The sequence below is a fragment of the Thermobia domestica genome, chromosome 7 (assembly GCF_964235325.1).
Source record: "Thermobia domestica chromosome 7, izTheDome1.hap1.1, whole genome shotgun sequence".
In the NCBI taxonomy this organism is placed as follows: domain Eukaryota; kingdom Metazoa; phylum Arthropoda; class Insecta; order Zygentoma; family Lepismatidae; genus Thermobia; species Thermobia domestica.
In genome coordinates this window covers 230,305,834-230,327,356 of record NC_137460.1, presented here as the reverse complement: position 1 = coordinate 230,327,356, position 21,523 = coordinate 230,305,834, and the positions used below count along the sequence as shown (strand labels likewise).

The 21,523-nt window shown below is 37.8% G+C and overlaps 1 protein-coding gene across 2 annotated transcripts in view; it reads left to right on the top strand.

The window, feature by feature from the left end:
* Positions 1–4,367: 4,367 nt before the first annotated feature.
* Positions 4,368–21,523, top strand: part of LOC145689014 (uncharacterized) — a 49,921-nt gene continuing 32,765 nt past the window's right edge. The window contains exon 1 of one of the 2 annotated variants that reach the window (XM_081763153.1): positions 4,368–4,522. The gene's annotated coding sequence lies outside the window, so the exon portion shown is untranslated. The remainder of the gene's footprint in view (positions 4,523–21,523) is intronic. The other variant, XM_081763154.1, reaches the window with a different exon arrangement.

The following is a 21,523-nucleotide window of genomic DNA, read 5'->3' as shown; positions in this document are numbered from 1 at the left end:
GACGGACTAAGAATACAATATTATAAGTCCCGTTACGTGATAATAATAATAGTTATAAACGTATCCGGAAATGATTCATTTGGCATAAGAGGTGGCTGCTAATCTGGTGATGAATGACTAATACCCAAAGAACAAAACATAATAAACGACTAGGCAGAGTTGGATTTACCACTAGGCCCGAGTCTAGGGGCGCAACGTTTTGAGGGGAGCACTTTGAATAAAAATTTAATTAGCAAGACAAAGAAAAGTGCATTATTATTATTATTATTATTATTATTATTATTATTATTATTATTATTATTATTATTCACTAAAAGCAGGACAATGGTTGTAAAAAAAGAGACTGTCGCCCGGCTAAAACAGGACGTCTGGTCTCCTTGTCTACTTTGTAACGACAGCTCGTCGACATGCTAAGAGCGGCATGCATGTTACATAGGTTGCTGACGTTTATTTTCAACAAACAGAAACGATATTTTTTTTTATCGATTAGTTGCATAGTAATCAAATGACGCCACACAGACAAAACATTGATTACATTGTATTCTGCATTCCCTCACGACATGAGATAATAAGAAACGGACCAAGAACGACGGTAAATTCGGGGAATTCCCGATTGTATATACAAGTGAAATCAACAGTTAGAACCAAAGCAGGATTGGAAAATGTGATTTATTTTAGTTGCTCAAAATACAGTACTGTTTAATCTGTGCTGTTCGTTGTGAATTTTATAGCATTGAGATACAGGAATACAGTTTCAAGGAATGGTATCGTTCAGTCGATTTGCAATACCCCGAACCAGGGCCGTGCCGTAGAAAATCAGCACCCGGGGCGAGAGTATACAACGGCGCCCCCATACATATATTCCTAAGCAATTTTTCCTATCTTTTTCCTTCTTTCTCCCGAATTTTTCATCCCTCTACTTCGGCGCTCGGGGCCGTCGTCCCGCTCCCCCCCACGGCACGGCCCTGCCCCGAACCAATTTATATTTCTTTTTTTATTTTTTTATTTATTATTATTATTATTATTATTATTATTATTATTATTATTATTATTATTATTATTTTTAGGTTCCCGGAACCGGTTCTTAGCATCGTCTCCTCACCTCTAAATCTAATATTTACGCAAAACTAATAACTCTGTAGTAATGGCGTAGCCAATGGAGTTGACTCGGCTCAATCTCCTCCCCATTATGGCAGTGATATTGATAGTGAATTCTGCATACATAAAGCATGTATATACCATTTAAAATCCCGATATTTCAATTTTTTCAGCTCACGGCTTAACAATATGTGAGCTTGATATTTGATATGCATGCATCTCGATCTGCTTAATTACATGAAGTTTTTTTTTCTAATAGTAGTACAATATCATAAGACTACGTCAAATACTATCAAAATAGACAAAAGCTACACTTTTGCTCTTACCTACTTACTATCAAAATTTTTATCTACTTTTACCTAATACTAATACTAAATATAAATGACCATATAACAGTATTCTCAGTCTGTCTATATAAAGATCCTGAAACAAAACACGTGTTGCATAGTGTGATTTGTCAGTCATAAAGCTAAGTGAGAAAAATACATTGAAAATGTTTCCACTCCTGCCGAATGAATCATATCTTTCGGCTTCGCCAGACTTGTATCAACAGCCAGCAGAGTTGCTAACCCTTTGATTTCACCTCTATATCCAAGCCGTAGTATCGAGCAATGCGCATTGGTTCACAACCGTAACTAGTGATGGGCATAAAACCGGTAAAATATTTTTGGGTTTTTCCTCTGGGTTTAAACCCGGGTTTATTCCCGTTTTGGGAAAATATGCGGGTTTTTTCGTACAACGACAAGAAAAAATATATCTCATATCTACACTTTTTTTAATTATTTATAAATGTATCTCTCTCGGCGTGGAAAAAATTACAGGATCTTTCGGAATATAATAATACAATTTTCATAAATTTTACTATTTTATAAAAAATAAGAAATATTTCGCAGGACTTATCACTAAACACCCATCTGAGTCAGGGGTAAAAGTGAGGGGGAACGTGCGGGGACTTTGTCCCCCCACCTCGAAAAAATATGTACAGCGTCCCCCAGTTTGTAAAAAAAATCACAATGGGCAAAAATAGGCAGGGGGAATGGCGTAGCGTCATGCCGTCACCCAAGGGCGCCGATCCCTTGGTGCCGAGCCCCCCGCCCCAAAGCGCATGTGGCCCCCTTACGTATTTGTAAATTTACAATATTTGGCACAATTTGAATGCACTTTGTTTTAAAATCCTCATATATGCTTTCTGCATCTGAATGCCCCTCTCCCACAAATTTACAGAGAAATCGGCGCCCTTGCCGTCACCTACCGTCCCTCCACCTTTTTAGATCCACTTTTACTCCTGATCTGAGTACAACCCTACATACAATATAAGGAACAAAAGTAGTAGCTTGTGGACGTGTTACGTGTATAGTTCAAGCTAAGTATCACGCAAAACAACTTAACCTAAGCCAAATTATTTTTTTTGGGAATTAGGAGAATATCAAGTATGCTAATAACCTTTGTAAAGTTTGTAATTTGAATTGATGGAATCCATTGTAACATAAACTTGCTTAATGACTAATAAATAATGATTACGAAGGACCTTCGACCACAAATATTAAGAATTTCGGGTTAGATTGGGAAGGTACTGGTTGACTGGCCCGCACTGAAGATAACTTCTCTCTAGGTTAATTAAAACTATGTTGATTTTAGTAACAAATAGCAGAAGAACCTGAATACTTTGTTAATATAAATACTTTATATTTTTTTCATATTGGAAAAGTAAATCTCAGCTGGACTTCTGCTTATGAAAAGTAAGTACAGGTTAAGTTAGCTTCTTTAGGTTAACGGAGCATAGCTAGTAAAATGTCGATTATGATGTAAACTTTTGCAAGGATCAAGGAAACTGTATAAAATTACACGTATAAAATTGTAAGAATTCTATATTTTTCTTATGTACGAAGAGCAAATTATCAGTAAATCACATTTATTACATCATATGTAGATGTATTTTATCACACTTAAGCAAAGTAATCTAACTTTCCCTAATTTGAAGTCAGTAATATGTAAGTAAGGTGGACCAGTTTTCTTTACGCTTCCTTAAATTTCGATTTTTGAAAACTTTTTCTCACAGACAAAATATGCTCTTACCGTTTCTCCTTCGCCCATGCTATACACAAAAGAACAAATCTCCTGTTGTCTTGACTTCACAGTAGATTGTAAATGCTGTTTCTTTGTTGTGAGTCAAAGTCAATTAACTGTGGTGACGCAGTTCTACTCGAACTATACGTTGAGAATGTAATAGAATCTACAAATTGGTATAAATATGGTGACTAGTATTTTTGTCTGTCTCTTGGTTAAGGGCGCCGATCCTGGGGGCTGGGTCCCCCAAAGCTCATGTGGGCCCCCCTATTGTAGGCCTATTTATGAATATATAATATTTGGCATAATTTGAATGCAATTTGTCTCAAAATTCTCATATATATATATATATATATATATATATATATATATATATATATATATATATATATATATATATATACCTTCTGCATCTGTATGCGGCTCCCCAAATTTACAGAGAAAACACTCTTGCTCTTGGTTCTGAATAATCCTAGTAAATAGAGATGTACGCTTCCAGCTTGTTTGAAGAAGCTTTTTTCTTTTTACATCTTGTGGACACCTGTAGGTAGAGATGTCATGCAAATCATTTAACAACCAGTTCTGTAATTAACTTAGTATTAATATTATTACTATATGATTATATTATTATTATTTATTAAAATTATATTAGCAATAGTTACTGGCCCACTTTCTTTGTGTCTTTAAATTTAGCACACATATGCCTACTGTGTAAATAATCTCGAAGGTGCTTGGGGGCTGAAAAACAACCAATGATAAGGTACTTAGTGTATTTTTATTATTGCTATTTTATACTTGTATATTTGTAATTACTAATTGGTTGGATTGTATAGAATAGTTTTAGCTCTTGAAGGAAATGATGTAAGTTAAAATTGAGCTCAGTTGAGTTGATTTTGAGTTTAACGTCCCTTTCAGCAGCGAGGCTCTATGAGACGGGAAATACTGATTAACGTGGAATCCGAACCACATGAGCTCCGGCCGGGAATCGAACTCGGGTCTACCACTAAGTTAAAATCGAACTTCTATCACTACAGAATAAGGGAAGAAAACTTAACGCAATGTACTAATTATTGTATACAATACTAACTGTCTCTGAAGCAAGACTAGTTTAATTTTAACCGGCGTGGCTTTCTTGAATCGCCGCCATTCATATAGTAATTCTTTGTGTAATAATGTTTTGCCGTGAACTTCCAATCCACAGCTTGCAACACTACACAAAATACGCGATATTGAATAAGATTGCACTGCACGCACACAATTGAAGTGAGTGGTAAAAGTGTCGTACTGGAAGCGTATTGGAAGTCAGCTTTCAAGAGGAGTTTAGCGGGAGAACGTAGCACAAGATCTTTCTGTATCTGTAAGTAATCATTACATTATGAATTAAAATTCATTGATTTCATGATTCATTATAATAGGCCAGTTTACTTTCATGTTCTTTAACCATACTAAGAGAATTGCAATACTCGCATAATTATCATGTACAGTGACTCACATTAATATTCGGACACCATAGATATTACACATAATTTGCTTGCTGTACATGAAAAAATAATAAATGGGAAACCAACGGAAAACAAGCAAAAAGCCAATGGTTTAGTCAAGCAAATATGCTATCAGTTAATTAAATTATGCAAACTAAGTCCACTTTATGAGCACGCAATTGTAATATACTGTATTTTGGACGCCACTTTAATATTCGGACAGTTATTTCGACGTTTGTTTATCAATAGCAAACGAGACAGTGGAAGAGTTTCAATTGCAGTTTAAGTTGTCCCGAGACAGGACGTGAGTATCTGCTTAGTTTACGAGTAGTTAGTGTGGCCGAGAGAAAGGACAAAAGGAAAATGGGGCGGAAGGGACAAAATACAACATTTAAGCAACGGCAGGTAGTAATTTTTCACCATGCGAAAGGGCTATCGTACAGGAAAATTACAGAACTACCCAATATTTGCAAAAGCACCGTTTATGACATTGTACAAAGATTTAATAGAGAGGATTGAATCGAGTCAGTGAATCAAAATGGTCGACCTGTGAAACTGAATGATGGAGAGAAACGCAAATTGATTCGGAAAGTGAGGACAAATTCCAGAATAACTGCGCCGAAATGAACGGTAGAGCTGTATGAAGACACAGGGAAGACGGTGCATCTACAAACTGTGTGGTGAGTGTTGTGAAATGAAGGGTTTAATGGGAAAATAGCTAGGAAAAAGCCTTTTGTTAGTAAAATTAACAAAGATAAAAGAGTTAAGTTCGCTAAAGTTCATATTGAGAAGCCTGCAACTTGGTGTAATCGCATGTTATTCACGGATAAATCAAATATCAATCTGCATGAGTAAGATGGCAAGGTAATTGTCTGGCAGAAGCCAAATACAGAGTTAAATCCTGCAAATCTTCAACCTACTGTAAAGCACGAAGGAGGAAGTGTGATGGTATGGGGGTGTATTTTTACATCGGGAGTGTAAGAACTCGTGTTTTTTGAAGGGATTATGGCAAAGGAGGTCTACTTGAATATTCTCCGGCAAAATCTCCATCAAAGTGCTGAAAAATTAGGAATTAGGGGGATGTTTAAATTTTACCATGATAATGACCCGAAGCATAAAGCGCATGTGGTGAGCGAATGGTTGCTGTATAATTGTCTGAAAGTGCTTGAAACACCACCACAGAGTCCCGTCCTTAATCCTATAGAGCATATCTGGGATGAAGTACAGCGTAAGGTCAAACGGGTACAAGTAACGTCACGAGACGATTTGAAAATGTCTCTCTGCGCAGCATGGGAAGACATATCGCCCCATTCTACCAACAAACTTGTTAGAAGCATGTCCAACCATTTACAGGAAGTCATGAAACGCCGTGTGTTTCCCTCTAAGTACTAATGAAGCGTTTGTGAGCAAGAAACAATAGACACAAAACATCTATGTAGTAGGTGTCCGAATATTAAAGTGACGTTGCAAATGCACAGTGTCATCAGTATCTGTATGTTCTTTCTGCTTCTTTTGTTCAAGACATCGTATTTGTACTTCTTTTCTTTCGGTAAGTATATGAATATCTAAATACCTCATTTTTTCACTCTCACGGCTCTCATTTATTTCATAATCCTTCCTACTTTCAACAAAATGCAAGTGTCCGAATATTAATGTGAGTCACTGTATAACCATTATAGTTGTGTATAGCCTAGTGTATAGCCATTATATGTTGTGGCATAATGACTGTAAAAATCCATTTTAATCTGTAGTCCAATACAATAGCCTACCGTTGGAGTAGGAAATGGAACCTTTAAATTTTACGTCTCACGGATACACGGCTATGGTGGAATGAACAAAGTGGGAGTAGAAGGGAGAACCCTAAAAAAAACCTCGCACGTGGTGTTTGTCGACAACAAAGTTCACTAGGCACAACCTGGGATCGAACTAAGGACCCCAGCACCAAAGATGAATTCATTCATGGGCGTCATTTAGGGGTGCCCCTCCCTGAGTGAGATTCATATAGATTTTATCAATAGAACAGTAGTAAGTCGGTGAAAAACGCGAAATTTTACTTATATAAAGGAGTCTTGCCCCCCCCCCCCATGCGAAATCTGAAATGACGCTACTGAATTCATTACCACCTTTATATATATAAACTTCCTGGCTTATTTTCTACCTCAACCACTTTTAAGGACTACTAGATATCTAAACACGACAGGGACACGAACACAGAAACATCGAGGAGAGTAAAAGTCCTTCCCTTGCAAAGAGACTCAAACCCTCAATGGGTTTCACCTCCACCTCACGGTCATCAGCCAGATGCCTCAGACCGCTCTGCTACACCCACTGGCACCACTGAGCTACAGGGGCCCCACCGTTGGAGTAGAATAGATAAAATATGGCCCGGAACGTAAGATTTTTTTCTTTCCTTTCCAGAAACAACGTGAAAAGTTAAAAGTGAGACACCAAAAGTAAAGAATAGAAAAAGTTTATTTTCGAATAAATTAATGATTTCAATAACAATATTCCTAATAATTTCATAGTAAAACAGTACTGCAAAATGTAAATGTGAAACAAAACAATGTTTATTGTGTAGCTGGAAACATAATAAAACAGTGTTACGTAATGAACATAATAGTTACATTACAATAAGACGTCGCATCGTGTCCCTGAGATTTCGGCTTTCGGGGTATTCCTGTTTCCTCACTTTCTCAGCCAAGCAATTCTTCCATCATCATTCATTTGCCTTTCTCTTAATCAAAGAACATAATCGTAGGACGTTAAACTGAAGTATTTCATTTCATACAAAAAGACGTAATTATTGTCTTTTGTAATGACAAAAAGGACTGTTCCAAAATACTGCCATTAGTTCATTTATTGCAAATTATTTAGTTATGTTCATTACTAAAATCATATCTACTTGCTTGAAGTTTATGTTGCATTTAATATATTTATCAGCTTTACTAATATACCATTAAAAGTAACAACAACACTTTCTAAATCTGAAATAGGGAACGAAATAATACACCTGTCTTCGGTCCAGTAGCATCAGTTCAGATTTTGCCAGACGAGCAAGATAGTCAACCGTCACTTTTTTTTATTAGTACAGTAACTTAAATTTATTTAAAAAGCATGGGTATCAAAATAAAGTGAAGGCAATTACCCCAAGGTGACCAGACGTCCCGTTTTAGCCGGGACAGTCCCTTTTTTCCAACCATTATCCCGTTTTTTCTGATTCTCGAACGGGACACCTAAATGTCCCGTTTTTAAGTAAAAATGACCTAGGTGTCCCGTAATTTTTACTCAAAATATAAATCGTCAATGCAAATTCTACTCTCTTCCGTTCCAACACTCGTTGCCAAGGTTCAGCCGTGTCTAGAACTTCTGAATTTTCAAATGGGAATTGAGTGTTCGTGGTTCAAGTGGGAATTGAGTGGGAATTCTGAGTGTCCAACTAGTTAAAAGAATTGTTGGGTAGAACTTGCAATCGGGAACCATTATTTGTTATGTGGTACACATAAAGTTAGAAACAGTGTGTTATCACTCTTAACTTGTGTATTTTGTAAATTGAGAACACTGCGGAGTCCCAAAATGCAATCTGGAAGTCAGATACCTCGTCCCCCCCTCTTAGCCGATTCGTATGGGTCCCGTTTTCGCAAGTGAAAATTCTGGTCACCTTGAATTACCCTTTGCTATCCCAAATGACGCTCCTGCATCGATCTATTGGAAGACATACCACTGAAATTTTTATATTGACACTTTGTTCTGGTTGCATCAATTAGTGCTATGTTGTAGTAAAGTATTTTCTAAATAGTTTGTCAATGGGTCACAATTCATCATTGTGGTAATGTAAATTTTGTAAAGGTTGTATATGTTGTACCAAATAGGAACACACTGTGTTATTTCCTTTTAAAAAGAACAATCGGGACAGGAATAATTGTGTTCTCAAAAAGGGGCAATCCCTATTAGTCGTAGCGTATGGTCACTCTAGACCAGGTACGCACCCACGCGGGGTCCACCGGGTTCAAATCTTTACAAAAAGTAATTTGACATACATTTGCACAATTTCTTAATAAAACTCACTGGGAGAAATCCCGCGAGGATGAGGGGGACATGTCACCCTCAATCTTGGGATGGGGGACTATCCGCCCCAATAATCCGATTTGATTTTTTTTTTTTTTTTAATAAAAGAAATGTGATGCTTTGTTTCCAACTGCCACTTTGTCTACATCGCCTGATATATAATATACAACAAGTTCACGTCAGAAATCAGATTCATCTACCGTAATATGAGCCTCATCCACCCCTCACCCCCCCCCCCAGAATAAGCCTCAAATCTGCGGATCTCTCAATCCCTAGATTTTCCTCCACTTGAAGACAACTCTTCTCCCTAGATCCTCCACAGCACTGTTCTTCATCTTCATAAATGTTGAACATTGCTTTAAACAAAAATTAAAAAAGAAAATAAAATGGGAACTGTCTTACCCGTCACCCCCAACGTTGAAGACATATTTGCGCCGCTGATAAAACTATACTTATCTAGCACAGAAATGATTGATGTAACAGAGACCCGATCTTACACTTCATCTATAGTTCCGTTCTTCTTCTTCTTTTATAAATGCAAACAATCTACTACATTTTTATCTGAGAATATAAGTAGAAGTATTTAACGATTACTGATCGTGTTTTCCGTTGCAGACTAGCACTGATTCAATATGGACCCCCCCCTTCAACTTTGGCCCCTCGCAACAAAATTTTATGAGTGCGCGTACTCTATACATACACAATATGTATTATTGGAATTATCGGGGTGGGAGTAAGAAAGAAAAAAGTTACAACCAATTAGGAATTAAAAATTTGCATTAGAACTTGACAGTAGCGTAGCCAGGATGTGTGTTTGGGGGGGGAAGCAAGTGCTGTTATACGTACATATAGAAAAATTACAAACAAAAAAGTATATAAACATAAAAATATATAAAAAATTGCAAACATCAAAGTACCAAAGTACATTGTCGGACCTCTTTCGGGGGGGGGGGACGGCCCCTCCGGGCCCCTCCCTTCCCTACGCCACTGGAACTTGAAGTTATTCAAAATATATCTTAACAGCTTGTTCTTAGAGAAGGGAGTATTGAGGTTCGTGTTTAGTAAGTTTAGAAACTTTTTTTTTTTTTTTTTAAGGGAAGTTAAAATGTCAGTAGGAGAATTTAGAGGAAACAGGCTATGCAATAGAAACAGTTATCTCTGTTTCTCATTAAATAAAACCCTTCCTGTAAGCAGTGGCGGCGCTACTGTGGGGCGAGGAGGGGCGACCGCCACCCCAATATTTTTTCGCCCTCCTTTCGCCTCCCGTTTTTCTATGTACAACCGGTGAATAATAATAATTATTATTATATGTGCAACCCACTTGTTTACTCTGCGGCCTAATATGCTGTTATAACGACACTAGGGAGTAGATTAGACTGGACAGTAGAATAGACAACACTAGCACGGGGCCTCCTTAGGCGCGGGGCCCGATTGGGAGCAATCGGCTTAAAGCCGGCCCGACAGGGACATACAGCCTTACTGCTGACGTCCCCATCCCCCCTTTAATCGTTAATTCATTCTTTTTCTACTTCCTCTGTATAATTCGTAGGGATTGATATGAAAATTATATTAATTATTATCAGTGATGCCAACCTCAAACGTTATAAAATGTCTCGAGAGGCAGAAATTCCCATTATACTCTTGAATTTCCCACGCTTTACCAATGACAAAATTTTTCTAAACTTAGAAAACAAGAACAGTTAAAGTAGTGTATAGCAGCAATTTGCTTCAATATATGAGTGAATTATTCAAAATTTCCGATCGTATATGTTAATCAAACATTTTATGAAGGAGTATTTTCCTTAATTGAAAGAGCTGATGAAAATTAGTACATTTTGTTGTGAGTTTAATATGTCCATCACGCGTTTCTGTGATAATCTTCTTCTGAACGTGATACAACTAACCACACTTCATTCTTCAATAATTTCGTATAGAACGATTTGGAAGTTGGACGTTTCTCGTTTTATTTGGTTCCGTTAACTCTTACTTCTTTCATGTCTCCTTTTTCTTTCTTTTGTTTTTAAATACCAGAGTACAATTAACATTCCTTGCCACTTGTTTTTTTGAGATTCACAAATCACTAACATTAAAATTAAACTGCATTAACTGCATTTTATACTAACAAAATTTGACAGTTGGCCTTAATATCAAGTTTATTAAAGACTCGTTCGTCTACTTCTTACCTATGCCGCAATTTTGTTGGTGTCAATAAAATCGATATATGAAAAATTCCATAAATGATAACCATTTTTGACGAAAATTCCCTTTATCCCATTTCGAAAATTTATTGTCAAAAAACCCCACAGTATGGAATTTTTCCCACGGGTTGGCATCACTGAATCAAACAAACTTTGATAGAGAGTTAATTACCAAAGTGGTATTGAATATATCTATCTCCAAAAAAATACGTATATATTACTTTATTGTTAGTTAATGTGTATTGGTTGGGAGCCTCTTTTTTTTTTTTTTTTTTTTTTTTTTTTTTTTTTTTTTACATTGCTAGCTGAGGCTAGCTACCTTTGAGAGGGTTACGCCCTCTTTTAGGGAAGAGATGTGAAGGGATTGAGGGTTGTGAGATCTCTGGTTGGTCTAAGTGCTTTATTGAATTTCTTTCATAGTAGTAATGGACTTAAGGAACTTTGCGTTCCTTAACATGAGGTGGAGTAAATAGACAAATACATATAGACAACATAAACATACATACATAGCTGTTATGAAAGATGAAGTTAAACAAAGATCAACAGTACAATAAATGAGAAACACAATTGAGGTAACATATACAATAAACATAATCAGGAAATAGAAACTAGAGTATAATAACGCAATAGTAGAGTAATATAATTAATGAGGATGAAGTATGAGATGAGGTGCAAGCACAGGACAACACATAGGAACATATTAGTGGACGAATGCAGTTATCTTCTTGCCTAGGGGGACTCTAGGCTATGATGAGAGACATGATGAACCCAAGTTAGTATGAGAAAATTACTGTGCATGAAATGATGGAAAAATGAGAGGTGAATGAACATGAGTGACGTAATCGTTCAGAAGCAAGAGTGAGGGATCATCAGGAGGAAGCGTGTAATGGTATAATGTAAATAGAAGAGATAATGACGTGTGAAGATACCGTGCGGGTGTGGGATGTAGGGCTATGTAGTGCATTGTGTCGAAAAGTAGTGGATGTTGGGTTTGAAATCGGCGTCGTATGTAGGAGAGTCGAAGGGATTCAAGATGGTATTGCAAGGTAGGAAAATTAGTGCGTTGATACAAGTCTTGTGTGGGGCTAGGTAATTTTATGCGAAAGGCAATGCGGAGAGCATGACGTTCGAGAATAAGAAGTTTCTTGTAGAATTTGTCTGATGCTGCAATCCAAGCTGTGAAACCATAGGTGAGACTAGGACGGAGAAATACTTTATAGGTGTTTAAGACTGTGTGTGATTTGAGACCCCATGTCGTTCCTACGAGACGTTTAAGTAAGTTCAGACGATTATGCGCTTTGGTCACAACTGTTTTAAGATGTTGCGTCCAGGTGAGGTGTGTGTCGAATGTGATGCCTAGGTAGGTGACTGCCTTAGTAGCCCGTAGTGGAACCTCGTCCACGTGAAGAGATAGGTAACGGCGATTGCGGCGAACCTTAGTTGTTTTATTTGGCGGAAGAAAGATGATGGCCTGTGTTTTTGTAGCGTTGATGGTGAGTTTCCACTTCCGGCACCAAAAGCTGAAATCTGTGATGGCTGTTTGTAGGATATTATTTATGTGCTGGATGGATGTTCCTAGAGCGAGAAAGGCAGTATCATCTGCGTACTGAAAAGAATAGACTTGTTCTGGGAGACATGGCATGTCAGCAACAAACAGAATGTACAACAGTGGGGAGAGGGCGGAACCCTGTGGAACTCCGGATAGTAAGAATATGGGATGAGATAGATGTTCATTGATGGCAACATAAGTAAGACGACCTGAAAGAAAGTTAAAGATAAGCCGGATGTATGTTGTAGGAAGCTGAAGCCTGATTAGTTTATGAATAAGTCCGAGATGCCACACTTTATCGAACGCTTTCTCGAGATCGAATAGTACGAGACATGATGGTTTCACTCTGTTATAGTGTGTGGTGATAAGGCTTGTGAGTCGTAAGAGTTGATCGTTTATAGAGAAAGAAGGACGGAAACCTGCTTGAGTGAGAGGAATGATATTTCTTGTGTTGAGGTAGATATGAAGGCGTTTGACGAGAATGCGTTCGAGGATTTTACTGAATGTGCTTGTGAGTTGGATCGGCCTATAAGAAGCGATCTCATGAGGAGGCTTATGTGGTTTTGGAAACATAAGTGTTTTAGACGTTTTCCAAGACATAGGAAAGTAGCCTGTACGGAGTATAAAGGTGAAGAGATTGGCAATGAGGATGAGAAGTGTAGGGGGGCACTCCCTGATCTGACGATAGGTGATATTATCGAAGCCTGGCGCTGTGTTTCGTTTACATTTTATGGTATCTGTGACCTCTTGGACAGTGATGGGTGCAGTAACATGTTGATCGACATTGAGTTCATGCATGGTATTGGGTTGCAAGAATGGAGAAGTGTCAGCTTTGTCTGCAACATGGGGTGTAATTCCAGGTGGTGGCGGTGTGAAAATGTTCTGCAGATGATCTGCAAAGGCATTTGCTTTCTCTGTATCTGTGTGAGCTGCGGAGTTGCCGATCAGAATGGGGTAGGGAGTTTTTGTGAACTTGCCGCATAAACCGTTGAACTTTTTCCAAAATTTGGTAGGATGACTGGTGGTAGACAGATTATTACAGGTTTTCACCCAACACCGGAGTTTATAGGCCCTAATGTAGTTGTGCACAGTTCTCTGCAATTGTTGATGATGGTGTAAGGCATCAGGATTTCGAGTGCGAATGTAATCTCGATAAAGTTGACGAGAACGTGTGATCATAGTCAGGTAATGTGGTGGCAGTCGAGGTTGATATGGAATGTTTTTGGTGGTAGGAATGTAAAGAGTGCTAGCTTCCTGTATAGTAGAAGTGAGTGTATCGACAGTGCTGTAGAGGTCGTCTTCGGAAGTAGGCGATGAAAGATGTTGAGTGCGTTTAGTAAGATAAGAGCGATAGGAGTTCCAGTTAGCTTTATCAAAGCGAAAACAGATGCGTGAAGGCAATGGAGGACGAGGTGAAGCAGAAGAGTGAAGATTTATTGAGAGTTTAACAGGAGCATGGTCACTTCCCAGGGTATCAAGTACGGAAATAGTGCTACGAGTTATTAGATTGCTAGACGTAATAACGATGTCTGGTGTTGTGTCAGAGATTGGCCGAGTGGGTTTTGGTAACTGATGAATGGTTCCAGTGGTGTGTGTGGTGATGAAAGCTGCGAAATTGGTACGATCGTGATCTGAGCGACTGTGCATATTAAAATCTGCCATTATGATATAGTGGCTATAGGTGTTTGAAATATGTTGTACAAATTGTATTGGGAGAGGATGGCCAGGCCGGATGTAGATGGTTGCTATGGTAATGATAATTGATTTGAAATATACAGTGGAAATGATATATTCGGGTAATGGTGTATGAGTATAATAGAACTGACGGTAAGGCAAGTAAGGGGAGAAACCAACCGCTACGCCCCCATTAGCGCGCTGTGCGGGCTGTAAATTGTCTGCACGTAAAATGGTATATCCTGGTAGGCGACATGGAGTTGCTTTGGTTAAGAATGTTTCGTTTAAGAGGAAAACTGTTATATGTTCCTCGAGTAGCAGGGTTTGAAACAAAGGTTTGTTTTTAGTAAAGGATCGGATGTTCAAATAAAGAAAGTTTAGAGCCATGATGAAATTAAATTCAACCGGTTTGAGGTGTTGGAGAAGCATGAAAATGCACTGAGTTTCCAGAGTATGTTGCTGTGAAGTGAATATGAAATGTTGCTTTGGCTGCAAGGGTGATTTGCTGTAAGATGTGTGGCCGGATGAAAGGATGGATATTTTGCAGTGAAAGAGTAAGAAAAGTAAGGAGTTGATTTATTGTGACTGGGGTATCTACTGTGGGCGGAGGGGTGGTAACAAGCGATGTGGTACGCAAGGGTACAACCAGTTCCGGATGTTGCGGCGTTGGGTCCGGTTTTGCTTTACATTTATAGCTATAAGTAGGGTGGCTGTCCGGACATGTAGAACATTTCGCTGGTTGGTGCAAATTAGTGCATAAACGAGTTGAGTGTGGTCCTGCACAGTAACCGCATTTGAAGTCATTCTTACAGTCAGCTGTATTATGCGTATTATATTCTTGGCAGCGTTCGCATCGAACTGGTAAGGGTGCCATTGAACGCGATGGTTCGACTCTATGTTTACGGTTATATATGAAAGCTCCATGTGCAAGCAAATCGTCGATTGTCTCCTGATGGGGTGTGAGGATGCGAATCATGAAAGTGGGCCCACGATCGTTACGAATTCTGAGTACTTTAGAAATGGTGTAGCCTTCGAGTTTTAGTTCATCATGAACTTCCTCGTCTGTGTAAGACGGGTCGACACCTCGGATGACTACAGAAAGAAGCGAGGGTCTCCGTGGTGGAGGGGGTTGCTTGCGTGTCGAAGTAGTGAGATTGGTGATTTCGGCTTGTGCTCCGAAAGTATCGATAGGCACTTTGTTTCGAATTGTCGTGTATAGATCTGGGTCAGAAGTTTTAAAGATATAGCCATTTCTTGTGTGCACTATTTCCCTGATGGCAGCACGTGGAAGATACTTCCTTAGTTGGAGTGCAACAAATTTCTCATTTGAGAACTTCGTGTCGTAATTGCGGAGAAGGATGGCAAAAGATGACTGAACAGATGGAGGAGTAGAATCTGCTGGTGGTCCTATATCCATAGCGTCATTGGTCGGATATTCAGTATGATGCTTTTTCTTCGGCGGTGAGTTTTGAACTCGGGCAGCATAGCTACCCTTTGATTGAGGCGACCTGGATCGGACTGATGTAGAAGATTCGACAGATGCACAAGAAGTTTGAGAATCTTTCCGTTGGCGAGAGCCAGAAACATTCGCTTGTGTCTTTGATGATCCCTTCCGTGGCCCCACCTTCGTGGGACAAACAGATGGTCCATCGACAACAGTAGGTAGATTCGTGTGTCGTCCGCTAATTCGTTTACCAGGTTTCGTGCCATGATCCGCCATAGTGAAGTCTATCTGGTGGGCAGATGCCCAAATGCTGTGTATACGATGTGATGTGATGTGATGTTAGCAAGGTTGGACTACCCGTTTGGATAGTAGTCCAGGTAAGGCAGTTCCCCTATTAATGCAGTGACACTGTACACCCTTGGCTGAGATAAGTCTGATGAACAGTGTCCTGAAAAAACGCGGAGAAAAGCCCGGGATCAGGAGTAGGAAGGTTTTCAAAAACCGTCACCGTTCTAAGTAGGTGGCGCTTCAGAGGCAAACCTCTGGAAAGTATGTCGGGGAGCCTCTTCTTCGGTTCTTTAAAAATCGAAGGAAACTTATTTATAACCTGTGTACGCCGTTTATATTTAACAGATTATATATTTGATAGTCACATATTATTAGCAGAGCTTTATGTTCTGTAAATAAATATTTATTTAACGTGTAATTTCTTTCGAGAAAGTTGCCAGAGTGTCCGTGATTGTGCAGGTATTTTCCCAGCACGTGGAAAACTCGGAGATGCCATCTACTATCAATATTATAATTATTACGTGTACTTTTTTTTAAGTTTCTACCTATCGATCTCGTTAAGATTTAGGGCAGTATAGTCTTTCCCAATTAGTGGTCCATGGACCCTTAAGGGCAGGCACGTAGCCAAGGAAGGGTGTCCGGACCCCCACTTCGAGACCAGAAATGAAAAAATTAAGGAAGGATTAAAAAAAAATGAAATGACAAAAAGAAGTATCAGCGTTAAAAATTAAAATGAAAACTACAGGAAGCTTTTGCTTACTCTTTCTTATGAGGAGATTTGTATAACTTGCAATATGGTGGCGAGGTAAGCGAGGTATTGTGGAAGAGTCAGGGAATTTGAAATTTCAAGAAAAGTTATGGAATTCTCAGAATTCCTGCTACTAGTCAGGGAGATTTCAAGATTTCGAAAGCATAAGTGCCGTTATGTAACAGCGTGGACATTTTTAATCATAACTTTTCGTCATCCCATCCTTGCAGTATCAAACATTTTATTTCAAGGACAATTTTCTGTTGCTCCTTTAACCTGTCATTTGGAACCGACAGTAGTTGACGGAATAATAAAAACAAAAAATTATGTTGAAAGAAAGTTCTGTTAGCATTTGATTCAACAGAGAAAGGAACGCATATATTGTAAAACTAGTTGAATGTATAATGCTTCGCACAGGGGCTGTATTTGGAAGTCAACGCCTGTGGGAGTATCACCATTGATCTCAGCGACCGCGAAAACTATGGATTTGATAATAATATCGGTCATTTTGGATTATTTTTATATGTCTTGGTATCTCACCCCCCCCCCCTCCGGTGACCCCCGGACCGGAGCCGAATAGCGTGAATTTGGAAGTTAATGTGACTGGAGTTTCACCATTGATTTCAGCGACCGAGAAAATATGAATTCGACACTAATAGCTCAAGTGGTAGAGCGTTGGCTTCGCATTCGGGAGATCGTGGCTTCGAATCCCGCTGCCTACTATCCTGACTGAGGTTTTCCACGGTTTCCCTCAGTCCTACCAGGCAAATGCCGGGATGGCACCTACTAAACAGGCCCTGGCCGACACCTTCCCAAATCCCTTCCATTGTTAATGTTGAATATCCAATGTAAAATGGCCTCTGAGCTGTATCTGGTGATTGTTAAATAAATAAATAAATATCGGTCATTTTCTACTACTTTTACATGTCCCGGTAAACGCCCCCCCCCCCCGAGACCCCCTGGTTCGAATTTCGACAAAAACGTTTAACTCTGGTCTGGAGCCTGGACCAAGGTATTCGTGACTAAAATTTGGTAACTCTCGGTCAATTTGTCCGGTTCCCAAGTGGGTTCCGGTAAACGCCCCCCTGAGACCCCATTGTTTCGAAATTTGAAAAAAAAAAAAAGCGCTTCGTCTTGATCTGGGGCCTGGGCCAAGGTACCCCTGACCAAAATTTGCAAACTCCCGGTCCACACGTCTGATCCCCAGGCCGCACACATACAGACAGACAGACAAACACACAAACAAACTCTTTATTTTATTTATATTAGAAGATAGTTTACAAGACAGTATTCAGTATGTACTTTTTATAATAATTGAGGTCATAACGAAAAGAAAATTGTTATATTTGAATAAACAGGAGAAGGACGTAAATATTGCAAAATCTTTTTCAATACTTTTTTTATTATTATTTTACTCGAAATTTCTTCATACTTTGTTATTAAAATACTTGCCAACATATCATCATTTTATTGTCATAACAAACCAATATATGTTGATAGTAAAGTAGTTTAGATTGATCGAGCTCCTGGGCCTTCAGAATTTCATGTCACTCCCCCTCTCCACCCCGTTACGAAATCCTGGCTAAACGAACCAATATATGTTCCAGTAAAATAATTTAGAGTGATCGAGACCTTTTGTGATTGCCATAGTATTTCATGTCACGGACCCCTCCTTCACGAAATCCTGGCTACGTGCCTGCTAAGGGTCTGTGGCCTTATTGACATCTTACAATTTATGTATGCAAATAATGAGGTGAAGTTTCTGTATGTATGTACTATGTGTTGATGGTATGTGTAGGAGGCTTAGGTGGGCGGGTCATGTAGCTAGGATGGAAGAAAGTAGAAACGCTTTCAAAGTCTTGACTGGAAGACCAATCGGAAAACGACCATTAGGAAGACCTAGGCGCAGATGGGAGGACAATATTAAGATAGATCTCGCAGAGATAGGAATACAAAGTAGAAACTGGATGCAATTGGCTAAGGATAGAAGGCGGTGGAGAGCTTTTGTGAACGCGGCATTGAACCTCCGGGTTCCATAGGCCATAGAGTTAGTTAGTTAGTTAGTTATGTACCATGTGTTGTGTATACTATTTATAACATAAAAGGTTCAAGAAATAATAAAGATAACTTAATTACAATAATAGTTATTATACAGATAATTTTCAATCACTTGAGAGGACATTATTTTGCCATCTGTATCAACATTACAATTATTACGTGAATTGATAAGCACGAACACCTAAACCGTGCAGTAAACGGCTATTGCACGATAAATGGGGGGAGCAAGACATGATCTGAATATTTGTATATTAGTATTAGTTTTGTGGTTGTTTCTAACTCTGCTTGACAAAAGGTGTATAACTAATAGGATACTATCTTTTTCAGTTAAAATACCGTATATCGTATGTCATATTTTATTAAGTAAATTGACAAGAGCAACGCAAGTAGGTCCCTTTGTACTCTTAAACTACGAAAGCGTGAGAAGAGATTTGATTCCTTGCTCATCAGCATTTCAAAATTCTGTCTGTGAAATTGTGTGATCATATTATTTAATAACAAATTTGCAAAAGTAATAAATTGAATTGATAATATTATTCATAGTAATGAATAATGAGGTTTATTTTGCAGAAGTTATATTGAAACTAGGGATTAACTTCCCACACATGCTAATAAATGTATGTTATTACTTTCAGAAAATGAAAAACAGTAAATACCACAAGCTACGACATTTAAAGAAATACGCAATTGCAATATTGATTGCTTTGAATTGAAATTAAAACGCAATTCCCGTAGCTTTCTTAACTCCACGGGAATACAGATAACCAATACAAATACACTCAACGGCAAATATTATATGGCACCATTTTTTTTCTATGAACCAGTAATACATACAAAAAGGTTACATTTCCAAATGAAAATATATACATTTATTTTTATTTTTTATTTTATACAAGTAACAATACAGAACATAGTGGACACACACATTGCACACACAAATAGTGTATCTATTTTTAGGCCGGAAATTCTCCGGTACTCCAGACTTATTTTCAGGCCTATACAAAAAAAACTTAGTTTACCTACCAGCCTATATGGCCGGATGGCCTCCGGTATTCCACGAGGCCAAAAAAAAAAAAAAACATTAAAACACATACTATGAAATACATAAAGACAGACAGACACATACATATATATATATTGGTGGCAACATTTCTAATACACACACCACAACTATAAAATTATTTAATTTTTTTTCTTTTACATTTATTAGCACTACGACTGGTAACCTCCGGACCTCCTTGAGATTCCAGTCCTTGGCAGGGTTTATTTAATATTAATCAGTATTATATTATAAATCATTTTTATAACTGTTACTTTTTTACTACAATTTTAATTAACTATCATTTAATTTATTATTAATTTTACATTATCTTTCAACAAGAAGACACATACATAATACAACCTAATGACATAATATGATTATGATAGATGGCTCTTCACAGAAGCTTTCGCTTGTGAGTGAGAAACCATCTTCATAAAGTATATATAAGTGAAATTTTATCATTTTCTCCTCTTTTTTCTCTTTTTCTTCCTTCTCTCCTCCATTATTTTTTCTTTTCCCTTCCCCTTCTCTATTTTTTCCTTTTTTAAAAAAATAATAAAAAAATAAACCCCAGTAGTTGTAGATAAGCATATTTCAAGTGACTTTGTCGATTATTTACTAATACATTAATTTAATACGTTAATTTAATACATTAACGCTCTTAAGTCATCATTCTTTATTTCCTTTAACCAATTAGTTATTAGTATTTTTAATCTATGCATTTTTCCTTCTTCCCTAATTTCTTTTGGAGTATTATTATAAAGTTTCGGAGCCAAATAATATGTTTGATTTTGTGATACACCCTTATTTACTTTTATTGTTTCAAGATCTTTTTGAGTTACTTTTCTTGTTCCATACCCATGAGAAATTTTATTCCATTCATTTTCATGTTTTTTTTACATAGAGTAGGACTGCTTTTATATATAATTTTTCAACAGTTAAGACTGAAAATTCTCTATACAGGTTTTCTAGACTGTCTTCTTTGTTTTTATTTAAACATATTCTTATAATATTATTTTGCTAAACTTTTAAAGGTCTTATATGCGTCTCATAGGCAGATCCCCAACTTAAGATACCATACTGTAATATATTTTGTGTTAGTGCATAATATACCATACATAAAACTTTTAATTCTAAACACCCTCTTAATTGTACAAATTTATATAGCAATTTTCTTAATGTCTTGGCTACATGTTGAATATGCGATGTCCACTTTAAATGTTTATCAATTTTCACTCCTACATTAAGGGGTCACTTAAAGAACTGGGGGAACAGCTACCCCCTCCTGCCTCCACTAATCGCCGCCCCTGGGTCCGTGGAGTAAATTTCGAGGATTTGTGGCGTTATTTAGATGTCATAAGTTATGTATGTACTATAGGCTATGTTGTATGCTTATAACATAAATAAAGGTTCGTAATGTGATTATTGATATTTCTATCTAATTCTCAATTACTACTACTACTACGCAGGTACCAAAATTTAAAGATATGGAGTCCGTACATTGGGTTAAAAAAATGTAAAGGAGGTCCGTAACTCTCAAGTGATTGGGAACCACTGGGGAGGGAAGATATCCATTATTCTGTTGGAAAACTTGACACTGTTTATCATTTTCCTTTATTTTGAAATTATTGAAGACAATGTCAAATCCATAGAGAAAATCCAAAGACTTTGAATCTAGTTAAATTTAATTACTTAATATTATAGAGCTAATTCCACATTCAGGGAGAGAAAAAGCACCATGTAGGGTTTACAGTTTAAAAAAAAAAAAAAAAAAGCGAGAGAGAAGTGCTCTGTGAAGAGTAAATAACAAT